Raw genomic sequence first — 22486 nt, 5'->3', positions numbered from 1 at the left:
TAGGACGTCCCCCAGTGATTTTTATGATTGTTACTGATGTGAAGTCATCCATGTTATTTGATGTTATGGATCTTCAATACTTTCTTTTTTTAAGCAATCTCATTATAACACATTGACTAAGAGGACACTGGCATCAGACTACTCATGTTTGAATTCTAGTTCTCCAACGTATACACAATGAATCTCAGTTTACTCATCTATAAAATAGGTTAAAATATTACCTATCATAGAATTATAGGAGTGAATAAAGTAATACATGTAAAGGCACAACATAGGTAGAGTAAGCAGTCAATTAATATTAACTGTTATTAGACATTGGTGTGATTATTATAAGTTGTATGATGAATATCTGTTTACATATTTTTGTGCAAATTTTAAATTATTTCATTAATATCCATACCTATTATATTACTATACTGATGAATCTGACAATTTTAAGATTTTTGACACATTTATTTCATTCTATAGTAATTTTCTACAGAGAGCATGTATAAGAGGTAAACCTGAGTCCCTGTGTTTTTACAAAGTTTATTTTTGTTATCCCACTTTTAAAGTTTGGTTTAGGTATAGAATTCTAAATTCTAAATCAGTTTTCCCATTAGCAGCATATTGTTTGAATTACTATGGGTGTATTACATGCCAACTGTCTGATAAAATGAGCCCTATGCATTAAGATTATTTATCAACTTCTCCTAAAACACAGTCTACATAATCTAGTTTTGGTAATGAGAAGGTTGACAACACTCTTATTTTATTCCTTTGTAGGCAACGTATTTTACTTCTAAAAGCTTTTCATAGTTTCTCTTTTCCCTTAGAGTTCAAAACTTTTACCATGATATTTGTCTTGTGGGTTATTTCTCATTCTTACTATTTGGAACTTGGCGGGCCATTTAAATATACAGAATTCTGTATTTCTTCAGCTCTGGTAAATTTTCTTTTAATATTCCAGATTTATTTTAAGAGACTCCTGTCCCAATACAACTGTACTTGTGAGGTTATATGTTCTTTTTTTCCCTGATGCTATATCTAGCAATTTGGGGCAGGAGAGGGGACAGGCATATGTGATCACATGACATCCTGGTTTAGTCTCTTATTTAATTTTTGTTTCATTTTTTGTGTGTGTTAGTTATCTTTTAGTATTTATTTTTTGGATAATGGTGGGAGTGAACATCTAACTTGTTTGAATAGTTCATTTTCCTATATCATAATTTAATAATAACTTCCTTAATTACATAAAATAAAACTTCTTCTGTATATTAAATAAAACACCAAAATACATAGGAACTTTTTATAGAGCCAATATATTCTAAGCCTTAATCTTCTTGAATCCAGTCAGTGCCATATTGTTTGAATTACTATAGCTGAATTCAACACCAAATGTCTAATAAAACAAGCCCTTATGCATTAGAATTATTTTTCAACTTCTCCTAAATATTTTATTCTGTATATTATTTATGAACAACTTGTCAAAAAATAACTCTCAAAATTTATACAAGCTTGATCTCACTCAAATACAAATGTGTCAAAGATTTTAAAAATTCACTTATGACAGCACAGCAGGGTGGTAGAATTGATACAAAGAATATTTTTAAACAGACATTTTTTTGGAGCAGTCTTAGGTTTACAGAAGAATTGAGCGGAAGGTAGAGATTTACCATATACCACCTTACCTTCCCTCCAGTTTCCACTATTATTAACATCTTATATTAGTGTGCTATATCTGTTAAGATTGAGCCAATATTGATACATTATTATCAGCTAAAATCTATATTTTATATTGGGGTTTATTCTTCACATTAAATATTCTATTGGTTTTGACAAATGTATAATCACATTTATCCACAGAATAGTTTCACTGCTCCAAACTCCACTGTGCTCCAACTATTTATCCTTCCCTTTCCCTCCCAACCCTTGGCAACCACTGATCTTTTTACTGTTTTCATCGTCTTGCCTTTTCCAGAATGTCATATAGCTGGAATCATACAGTATATGGACTTTTCACATTTGGCAGCTTTTCCTTAGACATATGCATTTACTAAGACTCCTCCATATCTTTTTGGGGCTTGATAGCTATTTTTTTTTTAATGCTGAATAATACTCCTTTGTATGGATGTACCACAGTTTATTAACCTATTGAAGGACATCTTAGTTGCTTTCAGGTTTTGGCAATACGAATAAAGCTGTTATAAACATCCATGTGCAGGTTTTTGTGTGGACATATTTCAACTCATTTGGGTAAATGCTAAGGAGTACAACTGCTGGATCATATGGAAAGACGATGTTAGACTCGGAAGAATCTGTCAAAATTGTTTTCCCAAGTAGCTGTACCATTTTACACTCACCAGTAATGAATGAGAGTTTCTGCTGCCTCACATCCTTTCCAGAATTTGGTATTGTTGGTGTTTTGAATTCTAGACTTTCCAATAGATATGTAGTGACATCTCATTGTTGTTTTAATTTGCTGCTCCCTAATGACATATGATGTTGAGCATCTTTTCATGTGCTTATTTGCTATGTATCTTCTTTGAGGAGTTTTCTGTTCAGATCTTTTGCCCATGTATATTGGATCATTTATTTTCTTATATAGTTTTAAGGTTCTTTGTATATTCTAGATATCAGTCTTTTATCCCATAGGTGTTTTGAAAATATTTTCTCCCAGTATGTGGCTCATCTATTCATCCTCTTATTAAAGTATTTTACAAATTAAAAGTTCTTAGTTTTAACAAAGACCAATTTATCATTTTTTTTCATGGGTTGTGCCTTTGGTATTACTGTGCCCAAGAAGTCATTGCCAAACCCAAGGTCACCTTTACTTTCTCCTATATTATCCTCTAGGAGATTTACAGTATTGTGTTTTACATTTAGTTCTATGATCATTTGTGTTAATTTTTGTGGAAAGTAAAAGGTCTGTTTCTAGATTAATCTTTTTAACCATGTGGATATCTAGTTGTTCTAGTACTATTCTTTTGCTATTGAATTGCCTTTGCTCCTCTGTCAAAGATCAGTTGACTATATTTATGCAGAAAGAAAATATTTTAAGAATTGATTATAGAAATCTAACAAATAAATAGGAATATAATTGCCAGCCTATATACAAAAATAATTTATGTTGTAGAAGGCAATACAATCATAACACTGGGTTCTTCTGGAAAGAAATTATTTGCATCTATATTTGATTAAAATTATCCATAATTTAACATGCAACTACAAGAGTCTGGGTCAGAATCAAAATAGATAGTACGTCGAAAGCACATCCTATACAGGTTTGAGCTCAAATGTTACATCTTCAGGGAGGTCTTTCTCAACTATGCTACCTACCTTTAGTTTCCTCCCAAAGGACATTTTATCAAATGATAGATTTATGTACTTATTTATATTCCTAGACCTTATAACTTCTATGGACAAATATAAGTGTAAAAGAAACAAATCTCCCATTTGTCCTGCCCCTTTACATTTTAGTTGGCCCTGTGATTTGCTACCAGAATTAATGTATGAATTCCAGGCATGAGCATAGGAAACCTGTTGTGAGCCGTTCCACTCACATTATAGCCTAATGCAAAATGTAAGAAGACCTTGTTTGAAGGTAGAGGAGGGATGTTGAGATCTGAGCAACCTAGATGACTGATTTGCCACATGGAAGGCTGACAGTATTGTCTAGACAGATGCCTGTGCCTACAGCAGCCATAGGGATAACAAGAAATAAAATTTTGTGTCTATGAAATTTTGGTGTCATTTGTTAGCACAGTAAAACTTTGCTGATCAATACAGCATGTACAAATTAATATTGTATATACATATTTTAGATAAATGGGTAAAGCAAAATGAAGAAAATATATTTAGTCCATTGAGAATAATCCTAAATGTAGTAAATAATTTCATTACAAAACACAAGTGAATTTATTGAGTCATGTCAACCTTCCAGAGAATTATGGAAGATTTCAGTCTAACTGTATGCATTGCTTCATATGTCTTTGTGACCCATTGTACTTAGTAGTCGCTAATTAACTAATTAACTAAAGTAAAAACCAGATTGAATCTAGTAATAAGAGGTTCTGCCTGAGTTACTCTAAAATTTCCAGGCATAAGAACCTACAATGCAGTTACGAGGGTAAGGAGCAAACATTATAGACATATCCAAGAACCAATAAGATCAACTGTCACTTTTTCTTTATATGGTTAAACTTCTCAAGCTCAAATTTTAGTCTTTATTCTTATCTTTTGCCTGTTTAATGTTGGCTTCCACATATGTCTTTCTCTGCTTTGCTATGTACTTTAGGACACTGGAAATTTACAAACTACACTTTTTCCATGTATAGTTGGTTGGCTTTCTGATAGGTTCTGCCAATAGGAAGAATTGTTGCTAGATCAGAAGGCGGGAGGAAAAGAGGAGCTTTCTGATTCTGGTAGAGCAGTTACTGGCAGCTACTAGAATTAATTGGAGCAGTGGTAGCAGTAAGGTGCTATTGGACTTGAGCATTTGTTTGATGTTTCAATGCTGATCACCTATCAGTGTCCCCAGAACTATTACTACATCCTCTTCTTGTGTGTGGTACCTGATGCATTCTGGTAGCCTCCTGCCCAGAGGCACTAGCAACTTAGGTTTCTTGATATTATCTCCTCTTCTTTTTTCATTCCTTCAGTCCCTGCCACCTTTGTTTTGACCGTTCAGCTCTCTGCCACCTGTGTAACTACTCAGCCTGTTTGAACAACATAGATTGATTTCTATTTTCCTGACGGGACTGTGGAAGACACAGTGAAAATATATTTGACATATTACAGGAAGGCAACGATGAGGGAATTAGCAATTTGTCTAAAACTCATTTTGCCATACAAATGAGTGAATGTCATATAATGCATAGCAAATGGACATCGTATATTTTATATGCACAGATTCCTTTAGTAATCTGAACCAACATGAAAATTGAAGTAATCACACAAACATCTAGATAACCTGAGATAGCTGTCTAAAGTTTCACGCCCTAAAATCCATGCACTTTACTCTCTTGGGTACATCTTGGCATTTTATTTTACACACTATTCTAACAAGCCATTTTATCTCTTTGTTCAGCCCAATGTAAACTACCTTGGAACAACAATTTTATATGGGGGTGTTAGAATTACTCTTAGAAGCACAGTGATCAAAACCAAGGTTAATAATTGACAGATTAACAATAAAGGAAAGAGAAATACTCAAAAAAGAGAAACATGAGAACTCTTAAAGTATAATCATACAGAATAAAATGTATAGAGACACATTTATTTACAGCTTTCAAAATGTCTCCAAATGTGTAAAAGTCTCCATTTTTCTGTGACATTTAGTCATTAATATATAATACTTTATTTCAGCTTTTAAATTTTAAAACACCAGGAGTAAACAGTTGTGCAGGAAAAATTACATAACATATATTACTTGTTTTAATTAAGTAGTAAAAGTACAGAAAGGTGTCTGATACCTAAATGAGATTCCCTATATATGTCATGTCCATGGTCAGTTTCAATTTATATTGATTACCCAGTATAATTTTTAATGGTGCTACCTTTTACACTTAAAATTGTTCTGGTTTATATCAGAAATTTCAGGGTTATCCTATCCATTGGTAATATCTTTGTCATAATATTATTGTAAATTATGCATTTTGTTAACATCCAGTAGTTAACATGATTTCTGACACATAGTAGTAGTGGCAGAGATTGTTAGTTGTCCTCAACATCTATACTCCTGTTTTTCCAGAATTATGCATGCTAATTCAGAATACACATGGCTTTTTAAAGAGTCAAGTGTGGCTCTGTGGATAAGTTCAGGTCAGATGGGATATGGACAGAAATGTCATCTGGAGGTTTCCAGAGACCTTCCTTAAGAGACAGCTGGCAGATACATTTTGACTTTATTTTCATCCTTTCCTCCTCGTCACTCCTTGGGATATGTGTGCTTCATTTTGGAACATGAAGTTGGCAGGTGGCGGGGGACAGACCCTTTCGGAGCATGGCAGAGTTCTGAACAGGAAAGTCCTTGGTTCCCTGGGGAGTTCATAGAGCAGAGCCAGTAACCAACTCTGAACCACTTACCTCTGGAGTGTTTATACAATAGAGAAATAAACATATATCCTGTTTAAGACACCTTTATTTGTAGCCAAATATAGTCTTTACTGAGATAGTAGATATTTAATAAATGTCCAAAGGGTGAATCAAATATTGACTGAAGATCAAGCTACCATTCAATCAAACCTAGAGACCATGTTTTATTTAAAATGCTTTCAGCAGCAAGGTGCAGAAAATCCAACTCAAACTGCTATGAACAATATTAATATATATTTAATTATGTAACAGAAAAGCTACAGTTAGCATAGGATTCAGGGTCTGATGATTTAATGACACAATGATATCACCATTTATGCATATATTTCCTATGGTTTTACTTGGTCATCCTTTGGCAGTCATGGTGGATTTAGAATGATTGCTGAAGCAATAGCAATTTTACTCAGCAGGAAAGGGATGACCATTGCCTAGATTTTAAAAGTGAAAAACTTTTCTGGGAAGTCAGTGGTAAACTCTCACTGGCTTGAATTGTACTCATTCCTCTCACCATCAGAATCCTATATGCTGATTGACTTAACCTGGGGTTTTGAAGCAATAAGTGGCAAAGAGGATGAGATACTCATTGGAGTCTTAGACTATTTACTAATTGTTAAAAAAAAAAAAAGAGTATTCAAAAAATGAAAGTAGATTTTTATTTTAAAATTTAAAAAAACATAAATTTAGCTTTAAGGCTACATTTCTCTAAATATTTCTGGGGTTACAATGATCACACATATAGAGATTTCCAGTTATTTGATCTGCAAAGTTATACCTGGAAGGTCTGTCTTATTTTTGCCCTTTTATTTCTTACCTTTGAGTATTTGGCAGGTCTAATCATGTTGATTGATAGGTGGTAAAAAGAGACTGCTGTGAAAACTGCTTCTGAGCAATAAGTTGCTGATGAAAATGGTGCAATTTAAGATTTTTAAATAAAGATGGAATAACTTTACTCTTAGGAGATGCATGGATTTCAGTGGAATTGGAATAAGACTTCTATTTGGACTGATATTTGCTAGTTGTTAAGCTAAATTGCAAATGCCAGTAGCATTTGCTGTCAAAAGAGAAAATGAAACTTTAAAATGCCTAGAAAAGTTTTCTTTACTGTTACATTATAAATCAACCTGGGAAAACTATGTAAGTGGTTATCAATGGCTACAAGGTGAATTGTACATTTCTCTTACTTTGATACATATCCTTTCAGTCTTCTGCTCAATTTTCTAGGTTAAATATAATGTGGTAAGAATAGATAATAAGAAGGCACATTTTTCAATCTCACACTTTCTATTACTTTTGAGATTATTTTTATTTATTATAGAAAAAATATAGTGAAAAGTATCACTAAAATGCAAGAGGTTTGGAGCAAGAGGATAAAGAAGGTTCTGCTAGAATCACAGTGAGTTCACTGTCCTGGCAGAGAACACCCTCTGAAGTCCACAGGGAACATTCACCAAATTCCATGAGGAGAGGAGCTTATCTCTGGATAACTAGTAGCTAGCAGTGTGCCTGGAACAAAATAGGAGCAATACACATACTGATTACATGAATGGATAAGATGTCATGAAATCTTGTCTTCTCTAAAGAAGGGAATCGGTAGGTAAATGTCAAATGTGTTCATGAGACTAATTTGATCCAAGTCCTCCTTAACACTAAGACTGAACCCAGTGATACCATAAGTGAGGAAAAGAAACATAGGGGCTTTTGTTTGTCATGCACAGAAATTCTTTGTTTACTCCATCAAAAAAACTTATGTATTTTGTGGACCTATTGAATCTATGTTATATAATTATATTTGCATATAAATGAATAAGTTAGGAGGTATGTGCCTTCTCTACTAAAATGCCTATCAATAGAGAGACACTTCAAATAAGACAAATTCTCTCAGCTACAAAATCAGTACACCATTGTCAAAAAGTAACATTAGAATAAGACCACACATTGGTCTTTCCTGCTTAAAAGTTTCTAATTTTTTTGTGATGTTTTGTGTTCCAATTTAAGTCTGTAATCAGCTACAGCTCTTACATACATCAAACAAGCAGCACCATGCTCAAAACAACAGTGGAAATAAACTAAAACAGGCAAAAAAAAAAAGTCTTGCAAAAAATCTGGAAAATTATAGCATGGTCAAGTGTTGCTTGAACTGGGAAAGCAAAAGGGAAAAAAGTCCCATTTCGGGGAAATTTACTACCTTCAATGATTTTTCTAGGATTTCAGAATTCTCTAAAACACAAATTATCTATTTTTGCTTTTGTAATTCTAAATTATGAGAATCCCCTTTAATTCTGTAGGACTTCAGGGGGAAAACAAATATCCAACACATTTTTAGACACAAAACCCAAAAAGGAGTGAACACAAAAGGAAGACCATTCAAAGGGACAAATAGGCCTGATTTAAAGGAAAATTCCCTGCCTTGCCCTGAACCACCCTAACACCTGCACAGGTTCTTACTGACATTTAAAGGCACTCAAAAGATGTTTGCTCCACTCACATTACTAACATAGTGGTTATTTAGAAACTCCGTGTATTTTTTTTTTTTTTTTTTTAACAAATGAATTGATTTGAGGAGGGTGACAATTATTCGGTAACAAATATATTTAATCTTCATATCTGTGTGTAATGACTGCAAGCAGAGATGAATAACAGTAAGTAGTGGTCCAGAGGAGTGACAGTAAGAGAAAAATGCTGTGTTATGACGGAAATCAAAATGCTTTACCACACAACACAACCCAACATTGATATTTCAAGATTTGCCAGTAAAACCATGGAATTCAGAATGTAGACCACACTAACAGAAAGATGCCAATAGATCTGGCAACTTTGGGTGCTATTTGAAATGGTAGAGGAATGGTGAGTCACTATAGCTTAAAAAATTACCCAGAAAGCAAAAAATGATAGACTTTATTAGAGATGAATGGCAATAGAGCATAAAACTCCGCTAAGAAATACCTCTTGGAATAACTCAGTATTCCCAGGATCTATATGATCTGAAAGAGAACAGAAAACATAGCAAGGAATAACTAAGTAGATAAAAATGATAATCAAGGTACTCATTTTGGTTTTATTTGGCTGTTTTTCATGTGTGATTGCTATAGGACTATGCATTTTGTGGGAGGCATTAAGAAATTATATATATATATATATATAAACATAAAATATGTATATGTTAGACTATGCATATATATATAATATACATATATGTATGTATAAGTATGTCTATGTTCATATACATATATAAGGAATGAAGAATGATAAACATCATCAATAACAATCTGTTAACTTTGAGTCCCACATAAACTTCATAAAACACTCAGGACTATATGAAGACACTAATCTTAGGCTAATTTTGTCATTCATCATCAAGTTCACATATGATTTTTGAATTATTTTGCTATGGCAAAAGTTCATGTATTTCAGATTTATTTTCCTAAAAATTATATAATGATAAAATGATTTAACTTTTATATGCTAATTTATTTTCACTTGTAAACTGTATGTCTTGAATGAGATTTCAACAATTAAGTAATAATATAGGAGCCAGAATCTTCAAATTAATAGCAAATACTTTATGGGAAATATGGGTAAAGTACTAAAGCTTTGAAAAAATCAAATTATCCCTGTGCATATACATATTTTATTTGCTTTAAATTTACAAATATGATTGTATCATGTCTTTATAAAAATATAAAGACAAACATAGTCACCAAATGGTCTTGCATGTATTTTATAATATGCAATGACTCTAATGCTGTAAGGTTCTACTGTTAACTAAATCTCAGGCTGAAAACATCATCTAGAGTCGGTCTCTTCACCTCTTTTTAAAACAACTGTTACCTCAAATTTAAGCTTTGTTTCAAGTGTAATTGTGAGTGAATAAATTAATCATGCGCTCTGACATAAAAAGAGAGAGGACAATAGCTCCCAAGGGAGAAGTGAGTGCAAATGAACTGATGGATTTAATACTTCAGTGCAATATTATTATTTTTTTAATAGTAATCTTTTATTTATTTATTTATTTATTTTTATATTTATTTTTGGCTGTGTTGGGTCTTCGTTTCTGTGCGAGGGCTTTCTCTAGTTGCGGCAAGTGCGGGCCACTCTTCATCGTGGTGCGCGGGCCTCTCACTATCGCGGCCTCTCTTGTTGCGGAGCACAGGCTCCAGACGCGCAGGCTCAGTAGTTGTGGCTCACGAGCCCAGTTGCTCCGCGGCATGTGGGATCTTCCCAGACCAGGGCTCGAACCCGTGTCCCCTGCATTAGCAGGCAGACTCTCAACCACTGCGCCACAAGGGAAGCCCCTGGTGCAATATTATGATTTTCACTTGAGCAGATGAGAAATAGCGGGGGTGTGCAATCTCAAAATCATCAGTAGAGTCAAGTTTTTCCTGTTCCCGAACTAAAAAAATCCATCAACAATCTGAATATTAGGATACAATTCCACAGCCCCAAAGACTTGAATGTTGCAAACTCATCTGTGCTACTGTTCTATGTACTGCATAGCAAATGAAACCATTTAGTCATTTAGCACCAATATAAATTTGTGTGTATGTGAACTTGTATCTTGCAAACACCTGCTTCTACCATGCATTATGTAGACATAGTCCCAAATGAGAGGGAAAATGTGGAAGGTTCTCTAGATTTTCCAATGTACTTCAGCCTGCTATTTTGATGTTGTTGCAACTGTGTCTAAAAATTAGAATATAAAATATACGTCATGATTTTTATACTTTTTCATTGCCTAAAGCAAATAGGTCACTGAATAATTTAGATGGCAGTTACATTTTATTATTTTGACAGTTTCCAGAGAGATAACCATGGGATGGAAACTCCTTTCATCTATGTTCAGTGTGTCAGGAATATTTTAGATTGGCTCAACATATAAAGGGATTTTGTAACTTGCTAGTGATGTCCGAGAACCATCTGGAATATTTAACACCTTGAATACTGGGTTTTGAGTATTACAGGTAATCTAGTCAGAGCCAGTAAGATCCAATGTGTCATTGATTCTTCCCCTACCACTGCAGTGTTAACTTGGGAGGTGGTAAATTAATATTTTGATATTCTTGAGTATTCTATGAAATATGCACCCTGCAGCCTAGGCGTCTAAGTCCAATTCCCACAGAAGGCAGTGGGGAAAATCACCACAACACACAGCTTCTTTATATATATATGAATAACATATATATATAATTCCCCAGGAAAAAAAAGAGATTGGACTTAATCAGGCATGTAAATAAATTCATTTTCTACTGATGGGATAGAAATTAATCACAAGGACCTTGAGGATTTGGACAACAGAGTCTGGTTTACTTGACCGTAGGCAAAATAACTTACCCTTCCAGGAAAAATGAGATGCTATCTCTCAAGTTCCTGGTAGGAAGTTCTTATTGCTGAATCTTCTCTTGAATTGAAATAGTTTGAGGGAGTTCTTTTCTTGATTTGTGATGTTGTAAAATGTAAAGAGATGGACGGTGTGGTACCAAATAGGCCTTGGTATAAAACTCATTTCCAGTAAGCATTAGATGAGTGAGCTTGGAATAGTGCCTCAAACCCCTGGAGGCCTCAGTTACTTCTCTGTGGCTTGCTCTGATATGGGTGGTTCCAGATTTAGAGAAGATAACGAACACAGATTGTGTATCTAGCACAGTGTGCATATATTGCAGGTCATTAAATTTAACCATAGACCACCGTGGCTACAGAATAACCCAGATGTTTGCTACTGACCTTGAATCTGGTGATCCTTCTTTATTAATTAATAATAATAACAAATAATTAACATTAATGATTTGGTGATGTAGTCTTCTAAATTTAATATTTTCTCAACACACAGTATTGAACAAAGGACAACAATGACAAAATTCGGGTTCAAAAATACCTTGTATAGACAAAAACCTGGTTCAAAAATACCTTGTATAGAAAAATTTAACATTTGTTGAGCATTGTGAGATAAATACTTTACATGTGTTATTTTAAAAGCAAGTATTGTTTTCTTTATTTTTCAGAGAGTCACTGAGGCTTTAGAATTTTAAATAACTTGCCCAGGTTTTATAAGGCTGGAATTTAGGCTTAGGTTTCTTTGACTTCAAAGTCCTATATACCGTGCTACACTGCAGTCTGTAGTTGTACAGGTGCAGGATAATAAGTTAGCATGCCCCATATATCCCTTTAAATCTTATTTGTGTGATTCAGATCAAAAGAGAGTTACAGATGTAGAAAACAATCTTATGGTTACTAGGGGTGAAATGGAGGGGTGGGAATAAATTGGGAGATTGGGATTGACATATACACACTACTATATATAAAAAAGATAATAAGGACCTACTTTTATAGCACAGGGAACTCTACTCAACACTATGTAATGACCTATATGGGAAAAGAATCTATAAAAGAGTGGATACGTATATGTATAACTGATTCACCATGCTGTACAGCAGAAAGTAATACATTGTAAATCAAATATACTCCAATTAAAAATAAACAAAAAACAAAAGAGGTTTCTAAATGCATTGGAAACAATTCCAAAATGTATGGTATTAATTGACTTAATCAAGAAAGCCATTTTCAATTCTATCAAAATTATGATTTGTGTCAAGCATTCACAAGTAGAAAAAAACCCCCAGCAAATTGAAAACACCTGTCCGTCAAGACTAATCCTATTTTTACAAAGGGTAGAAAGAGACAATATCTTATGTGGGCTGAGAGGAGAGAAAAGAGTAGAAGCAAAGGAAAAAAATGAAGGTGTTCCTCCAAGATCAGGTATAAAGTTTGAAGGTGCATTTGCAGATAATTTTATAAAATATTTAAAAAGGGAAGTACATGTACAGTTTTTCCTTGCATATTAGGTGGACATTAGGTTACATGCATCACATTATTGTCATAGCTTCTAGATTCCTTAGAACTAATTCTCCCACATTTGTCTCTACATACCCCTTTTTCCCCAGGGCTGTCTAATAATCTTCCTCCTCAAGCTTTGATATTTCTTGTTTTATTCCTAACTCACAAAACCACTCAACTTCTTTCTTATCTCTTAACACTACTTTCCCTCCGCTCCCACCCCTGCTTTTCTTCTATCTGTTCTGAGAATGAGCCTTATGCTCCATGCTTTTGAACATGATCTTTTTGAATGAAAATTCTGCTCTATAACAACCCCATTTGCTTATCTAACAAAAATCACTTTTAGGTCTCAGCTGCAATGCATCTTGCCCTGGGAAGACTTACCGCTTCTTCTCGTCTAGGTTAGATCTACAGTCCTTTTATTTCCACATTCATAACATTTATTGCACTCAAAATTATTTGTTTATTGTCTTTCCCAAGCAGGGCAATAATTTTGTTATTCACCACTAACTTCCTAGGACCTAGCCTGATGTCTGGTATGTAATAGATACCCAGTTCAATTGAGTTTATTTTTCTGTCATGACAACTATATACATTGATGTGGGCACTGAAGCCAAATATAAAAAATCGAACTTAGTATATGCAAGGTAATAGGCGAAGAGAAGGATGAATAATGTATGATGTATGCTGTCAATTTACTTTATAACCTGGCTCACATATTTCTATTTCTTTAGAGCTGAAACAAATAGGATTTATTTTTGATGGGGGCGGAGTGGTGGTAATTGAGGGAGCAGTCTATGTCATTTGCTCTCATGTACAGACCTCAATGTATATAATGAGGGAGCTCAAAGGCCTTTGAATAACCTTTTTTATTGTTGAAGGGAAGTTCAGATGCAAATAGTTCACAGAGAGAAAAGTTACAAGGTTGTTCACATACAGATTTTAAGATAAGTATTTGTTAATGACAAATGGCATGATAATGAGTCTCTGCTAAAAACAAAACAAAATGATCCCTCTTTATTACAGGCTCTCTATTAACCCGGTACATATAATTAAGACAGAAGAAGTTTCTGTTAAATCCTCTCTGGATTTGCTTGATTATATTCTGCATTTTAGCAATCTGCAATCTATTCAGAATCTTTTTAGAGATCTTGGATTTGATTGTTTTAATTACAACTCTGAGCTTTGTGTAAAAGCTCAGTTGCCTTTTCTGTAATGGAGGTGGGGTAAGGGAATCTAAGGGCACACACACACACACACACACATACACAGGATAAATTTCATGAGTGGTTATGCCTGTCAAAGATTGCTTTTTCCTTCCATCTTTTTCTTAAAATACATAGGTTAGAACACAGGATCCAAAGCCAAAAGTTCTGGTTCTGCTTAGTCTTAGCCAGGGTATTTTAAGCAAGTAATCTTACCTAAAGCCTCCGTATCCTTCCTAGTCCATAAAAAGTGTATATGAAATTTCTGTATCAGTTTCTTGATGAACTTGAGGATAAAATTAGTGATTGTAGAAAAGCTTAAGTAATATGAAAAACATTACATAAATTTAAAATAATTTAACTTAGTTGTTTCTCTTTTGTTCTACATTCGCCTACTCACAGCAGTGTTGTAGACTGTGATAAATTGGGGAGAATCCTGTAAGGACCTGTTCCTAGTTACTTATATTTAGATAATTTTCCTAGGCAAATTTTTACAGGGGACTTAACAATTCCATAGTCAATTGCTCACTGTTATTTACTGCTGCGGTAAATTTAAATACACATCTACTACTTTGAGTCACTCCTTTACATTCTAGTCTATACCTGTAGTTCTCAAACTTTGCCACAGATCAAACTCAGCTCCAGAGCTTGCTGTCACACAGATTACTGGGTCCCATCTCCAGAGTTTCTGATGGAATAAGTACCCCTCCCCCCTTTTTTTTGTATTTCTTACAAGTTACTAGGTGACATCTGTGTTGCTATTCCAGTGGCCACACATTGAAAACCACTATTCTAGCAGGGCTTCTTAGATTTTAACATTCATAGAAACCTCCTGGCTTTATCCTTAGACAATTGTTTCATTGCTCCAAGGTACACCTCGGTATCCTTATTTTAAAAAGTAAGAGTTGAGATTCACTGTTTTAGAATGTGTTTACCAAATCCCCTTGCCAAAACCCAACTCAACTGAGTCAGATTTGAAAGGCAAGAGGACAGGGATTACATATTTTCACCTGTGGCCTCTGTGCTCTGTCATCCAACCAAATATCCAACTCAGACACTTTCATCGTTCAACCGAAAAAAAACTATTTGCATAACTAACAAGTGCTGCTTATCAGGACCATCCCAACATTTCTGTGAGCTGTTACAAACAGTAGTCTTGGAGTACAGAGATCAAAGAGGTATAGATTTTTCTCCTTCCCTGCACCGTATTCAAGCATGAGAGTTTGCTTATTAAAAATGTCTCCCACATGGTAATTGTTCTGTTGTGGAAACAGCAGCCAGTATTCCAAGACTCCAGACCAATGCTATCCACCTGGCAATTGCATGACTACTTATCTCAAAGAAGAGATGGGAAACACAATTAGGACTGATCTCAAGTCTATTAGGGAGTCAAGAGAAACCCAGTTCAAGGGTGCTGTTAGCTAACTAAGCACAAGAAGTAGCTTTCTCAGGCTCCATTTCTTTGTGATAAGAGATAAAATTCAGGAATTTGTTACCTACCAGAAAAAGAATAACTACAAGTGGTTTGGAGGCAACTGCATTAAGTAACACAAGATCCTTTAATCCCCACTTTTTTCCAACTTGAGACTTTGAAATGTCTTTACTTTTCCTGCACATACTTACCCTAAAAACAAAGCTTTAATTATAAGCCTTCATTATGGAACTATGAATACATTATTTCTGACATTGGCTATTACAGACCATCAGCATTTGAGAGCTAGTTGATATTTCATGAATGCTCCTTAATTTTAAAAAGTACATATTATGCATTTAAATGTTCATTTAATAACAAGACATTATTTCAGGGTACATAGCAGTAAAAAGTATGCTGAAAGAAGAATTACAATTTCTAAGATAATTTTAGCTTATGATACTGTTTTAAAGTATCATAAAATACTTTAAAAATAGATGATAATCACCATAATAGTATATTTTATTTCATTTTATTCTTTTAATTGAATACAGTTGATTTACAATGTTAATTTCTGCTGTATAGCAGAGACTCGGTTATATATACACATACATATACATATATATACACATATATACATATCTATAGTTTTTTATATTCTTTTCCATTATGGTTTATCTCAGGATATTGAATATAGTTCTCTGTGCTATACAGTAGGAACTTACTGTCCATCCATTCTATATGTAATACTTTGCATCTACTAACACCAAACTCCCACTCCATCCCTCTCCCAGCCCTGCACCCCCTTGACAACCACAAGCTTATTCTCTATGTCTGTGAGTCTGTTTCTGTCTCATAGGTAAGTTCGTGTCATATTTTAGATTACACATATAAGTGATATCATATGGTATTTTTCTCTTTCTGATTTACGTCACTTAGTATGATAAGCTCTAATTGCATCCACATTGCTGCAAATGGCATTATTTTGTTCTTTTATATGGCTGAGTAATATTCCATTGTATATATGTACCACATCTTCTTTATCCATTCCTCTGTCAATGGACATTTAGGTTGCTTCCATGACCTGGCTATTGTAAATAGTGCTGCAATGAACATTGGGGTGCATGTATCTTTTTGAATTATAGTTTTGTCCAGATATGTGCCCAGGACTGGGATTGCTGGATCATATGGTAACTCTATGTTTGGTTTTCTGAGGAACCTCCATACTGTTTCCCATAGTGGCTGTACCAACTTACATTCCCACTGGCAGTGTAGGAGTGTTCCATTTTCTCCACACCCTTTCCAGCATGTTGTTTGTAGACTTCTTAATGATGGCCATTCTGATTGGTGTGAGGTGATACCTTATTGTAGTTTTTATTTGCATTTCTCTAATAATTAGTGATGTTGAGCATCTTTTCATGTGCCTCTTGGCCATCTGTATGTCTGCTTTGGAGAAATGTCTACTTAGGTCTTCTGCCCATTTTTTGAATGGGTTGTTTTTTTGTTGTTATTGAGTTGTATGAGCTGTTTGTGTATTTTGGAAATTATGCCCTTGTTGGTCACATCGTTTGCAAATATTTTCTCCCATTCTGTGGGTTGTCTTTTCATTTTGTTTATGGTTTCCTTTGCTGTGCTAAGTTTGATTAGATCCCATTTGTTTATTTTTGTTTTTATTTCTATTGCTTTGGGACACTGACCTAAGGAAACATTGGTACAATTTACGTCAGAGAATGTTTTGCCTATGATCTCTTCTAGGAGTTTTATGGTGTCATGTCTTATGTTTAAGTCTTTAAGCCATTTTGAGTTTATTTTTGTGCATGGCATAAGGGTGTGTTCTAACTTCATTGACTTACATGTGGCTGTCCAACTTTCCCAGCACCACTTGCTGAAGAGCATAATAGTATATTTTAGATGCATATCATATATTCGTTAGTCATACAAATTCCTCTATTATAATAAATACAACAGTAAAAAATAATTGTATATTTTTCCTGTTAGATTTTTTTGCACAGAATAAAGTCCAGTTTTAGAATCACTGGGTAAATGGAAATGAGCATTTTTATGATATAGCTTTAGGTTATAACTCATGTTAATTTTGGAAAATTTAAAGATATAAAAAAGCATAAGGTAGAAAAATATCAGCCATCTTAATGCAGTAACTTAATGATTTACTGTATTTATTTTTTATGTTATTGTGTAATGTTAAGTATCCCGTTATTAAAATTTTAAACAAAAATTCTTAATTCTTCATAAATATCAGTTTAATAATAGTAATTGGAGGTAGCACTTATATGTTTTTATTATGCCTAATATCCCATGTGGTAAAGTCCATTTTTTAAAATTTTGATCAAGTGGTTTTCACAACATAAGACAATGTGTTTTTATATCTTTTAGAAAGAAGTTCAAAAATTCATTATACCTCACTTTGGGTAAGATTTTTTTAAAAGCTAGAGCACTCTGTTTCTAATAATTTTATTAAATATTTTAAAATTAAGTTTAACATGCATAAGTGTATAGCATTGACTTTTCACACCTGTTCAAGAAATAGGACATCACCAGCTCTCCAGAAGCACCTTCACGTCGAGTTCTAGGCATCAGCCATTAGCATCACTTCCAGTACCATAGATTAGTTTCACTTGTTTTTGAGCTTTATCTAAATGGAATCATGACATATTTTCACATGATAACACATCATTCATGTGAAACTCATACATCTTTTTACAGAAAGCAGTAGTTGGTTCATTTCCATTGGTGTTTGCTACACCTCTGAATATCTATACAAAATTTGTTTTGAATATTTTCTGCCAATAACTAATGGCCCATAAGAAGTACATGTATAAAAATATGTGACTAAATTGTCAAACAACTAGAAACTGAGTAAAGTTTTAACTACCTGAAATGAATAGTGAATGAAAAACCAACTGTATGATTATTTATTATGCTCATATTTTCTACACAAACCATTAAATTTTTCAATAAGCACCCAAAAACTTTAGAATCTTTTATATTACTAAAATTATATATTTTAAAAAACAAATTGAAAGAAGTATCAGTTTTACCTTTAATGTCATGAGCCCCCACTTTCCAACCTCAATAGCAATGGTGGAAAATGTTAAATGATTTCATCAAGATCTGTCATTTCAAATACTTACGTCTAGTTAGGGGGAAAAAAAATCACTTACTATTAGGAATTGTCTTAAATAGTAAATGATTCTGAATGTAATAAAATAAGCATTTATAAAGTTAATCAAACATAGGTAGCTGATGACAATTAACTGAGTTAGCGGACAAGTTGTTAATAAAGTACAATATTAATGTTTTTATTTGCTTTAATTATGGTAAAGCCAAAATGTAATGACAGTTATGCAACTACATAAAGATCAATCAATAGCTGCTTCCTCAATAGCTCTGGTTAGGAAGGTGCCTATAGTGGTGACTGTTGTCTATCCAGCTTCCATGCCACCTCTCTTCCTCTTGTGAGCAATATTCTGATTGCCCATGGTGTCACGCATCTCAAGGGAAGCAATGAAATTACTCAAATATTACAAATAATAAATACACTGTGCACATGATTATAATAAAATGTGTGTGTGTGATTTCAAAGATAGGTATTCTTGAAGTATAAAAGTCAGTATTTCTGACATCATGTTATCTAGAGAATTCATATCACGCTGAGATTCCATTAGCAACTGAAGCAGCTCTAAACGATGTGGAATTTTCTTGAGGCCAGCCTGTAAAGGGTGTGAGCATGTGAGGAGCATCATGTTCAGTGTTTGAAGATCAAGGTCACAGTGTATTAAATGAGAATTTCTAAGATAAAGTAAGATGGAAAAGAAATGACCAAATACAGAAAGAAAACAAAAATAGTGCTAGTAACAAAATAAACATAACCTTCTCATTTTAGGTAAATTTGTGGTTTGACAATAATTCTGTTCAACTGAACAGAAGGTACAAAAATAAAAAGAATATTTTAATTGAAACTATAAAATGATAGTATATCTAGGTATATTTAAAATGTCCATCTTGCTTCAAAATGGAAATTAAAAAGTATAAATATTATCTAACAAAAAATATATATAACTGAATTTGAAATTCCAATACTGTTTAAATATTAAAATGTATGCCTATACATATACTGTAGTTTTACAAAATTATGTTTAAGTGAATGACTGAATTATACAAATATAATTTGACTATAGTGTACCGAAATTTGATAAGGAATCCCAGGACTTATTTCACATTAATTTAAGGAGAAGTGCCCTTTGCAGTCCATCGTTAAAGGCATTGATGTCTTGGTCCATCTCGGTACCGATGACTGCTTCACCATCAATGACAACCCTTTCACATGTAGTTCCTTCCTAGTGACTAAGATAACAAAGGATGAGAAACAAGGCGTTGGAATTAGAAAAGGAAATAAACTGGGAAATGCTTTTCCACTCCATATTTCAGTTGCTTTCTTTGAACAAAGGTTTCATCTTGTAGATACAGGCTTGAAGATACTGGAGACAAATAAAAATAACAAAACAATAAAAATTGTTAGAATAGTTCTTGACTACATTTGATGTAGTACCTTTGGGCTTATCATTTACACTTGCTATAAATATGAACATTGCTGTTCTATTTTTCAAGGTTTCCTTCAATAAAGAAGCAAATCTTGACAAGTTGCTTTGGGTTAAATTGGGAGAGAAATAGTCTGTAATAATATGCTCTCTAGGTTTAGCCTGGCTCTGTGAAGTTCATTAAAATTTTAATCCCCCTTCTCTTTCTTTTTCTCCTTCTCGCTTTTTATGCCTCTCTTTCTTGTAGTGGTGTAAAAAGACTGATTCTTTTGACTAAAAATTAGTCAATTTAGATATAGACTGAATATCATTAACATCTAATAAATACATGCTCTGCTCTCCATTTTATCTATAAATGTATAACCCTAGCACAACCCTAGAGCAAATCAGTGTCTCAATTATTATACCAAATCACAGCAATAAACTAGCTGTGAAAGAAATGGCAATTACCATTTCATTTCCAGAGATGCTTTTTCAATGTTTTTTTTGTATGTACATCTTAAAAACATATATTTTCTTAAATATTTATGAGATGGCTTAGTTTGGGGTTGTTTAAATTCTGGCCATAAAAATTTTGTTTTTGTTCTTGTAATGCAAAATCTGATACATGTACCTTTATCTTAGTATCAAAATCTTGTTAGCATTCTTTAATCTGGAATGGCTTCTGTATAACAAACACATTAAAAATAATGTGGTGAGTTTTTCTAATGGTAGGGTACACAGAAAAAGAAAAATTTCTTCGTATGCAAAGAGCGTATCTTAATGGTTGTTTAAAGAAACCACACCATGACAGAACATACTGTTAATGTCCTAAGAAAAATAATGAAAGAGTATGTTAAAAACAAGCATTAAACTTGTTAATCACTATAAACACTTTATACCGATTACAAGGAAGATGTATTGTGAGGCTTTTAAACCCTAGGAAACATTTTATTTATAAAACATTTAGCACTATATTTCACCATATTTAAGTGATATTAAGAGAGGATACACATTGATATCTAGAATCTACATGTATAAGAAGTCTGCTTCCAATACAGGAGTATATTTGCAATATAATACATTTCCTTTTGGAAAAGATGCCATTTTACCTTTAAATTTGATGAATACATTCTACATAAAACTACCATCATTCTCATTAATGGATGGCTTATTAAGCAGCAATATTGTTCCTTTCACAAGAAATTACGGTAACATGGCCTATTAACACTACCTCAACTGAAGTAAACAGCTTTAATGTCACCCTGTTGTGTAAATCTATTCCACTCATGGTGCTGCTTTGTGTCACTATGCTAGAATAGGAAGTTCTTGTGCATTCAAACAACTTTGTAGGTAATAGAGGACTTGAACATAATAGTTTAACAACTGGTTACTTTAAATATGTGTCAGTTAGTAAGTGATTACAAAATAGCTCTGTAGATATTTTGTTTGAAAACCAAATTTTACAAAGTATGCTTTACAAATATTTGCCCCATTTAGATGGAGAGAAGGATTTTTTGTAGTTTTTATGTTTCTTATTTTTTCACGTGTATGTGTTATAATCAGTTGTATGGTATGGTGGAATTTATTGAAACAGATGTTTTAATCTCATTACATGTTAACTTATTAACGTGCAGTGACATTAAATGTTGTCTTGTTAAATTGTGTGACCTTGGGAAAGTTTAACTGCTTTACTGTTCAGGCTTTTTTTTTCATGATGATGAGTTGTAGGTATGATAAGATTACTTGATATTGTAAATAAGCAGGACTTTAAAAAATTTTTATTGAAGTAGAGTTGATTTACAATGTTGTGTTAGTTTCTGGTATACAACAAGGTGATTCAGCTTTATATATATATATATATATATATACATATATATATGTATATATATATGTATATATACATATATATATATACACACACACATATATATACTGTGCTATACAATAGGACCTTGTTACTTATCTATTTTATATATAGTGGTTTATAGCTGCTAATCCAAAACTCCTAATTTAACCCTCCTCCCTTTCCCTTTTGGCAACCATAAGTTTGTTTTCTATACCCGTGAGCCTGTTTCTGTTTTGTAAATAAGTTCATTTGTAGCATTTTTTTAGATTCCACATATAAGTGATATCATGTAATATTTGTCTTTCTCTGTCTTCACTTAATATGATAATCTCTAGGTCCCATCCATGTTGCTTCAAATGGCATTATTTCATTCTTTTTAATGGCTGAGTAATATTCCATTGTATATATGTACCACATCTGCTTTATCCATTCCTCTGTTGATGGACATTTAGGTTGCTTCCATGTCTTGGCTATTGCAAATAGTACTGCTATGAACATTGGGGTGCATGTATCTTTTTGAATTGGAGTTTTCTTCAGATATATGCCCAGAAGTGGGATTGCTAGATCATATGGTAACTCT

General features: G+C 33.4%; 1 long non-coding RNA gene across 1 annotated transcript in view; it reads right to left on the bottom strand.

Annotated features, from left to right (window-relative positions):
* Positions 1-3210: 3210 nt before the first annotated feature.
* The window catches only part of LOC309615495, a 69377-nt gene continuing 50101 nt past the window's right edge, over positions 3211-22486 (bottom strand). The window contains exon 3 of the long non-coding RNA XR_014236877.1: positions 3211-20018. This is a non-coding gene — a long non-coding RNA (uncharacterized lncRNA). The remainder of the gene's footprint in view (positions 20019-22486) is intronic.

This window comes from Balaenoptera borealis (genome assembly GCF_965194805.1).
Source record: "Balaenoptera borealis genome assembly, chromosome: 18".
Lineage (NCBI taxonomy): Eukaryota > Metazoa > Chordata > Mammalia > Artiodactyla > Balaenopteridae > Balaenoptera > Balaenoptera borealis.
Note: the sequence above shows the minus strand (reverse complement) of the source record. Positions and strands in the feature narration are given on the sequence as shown.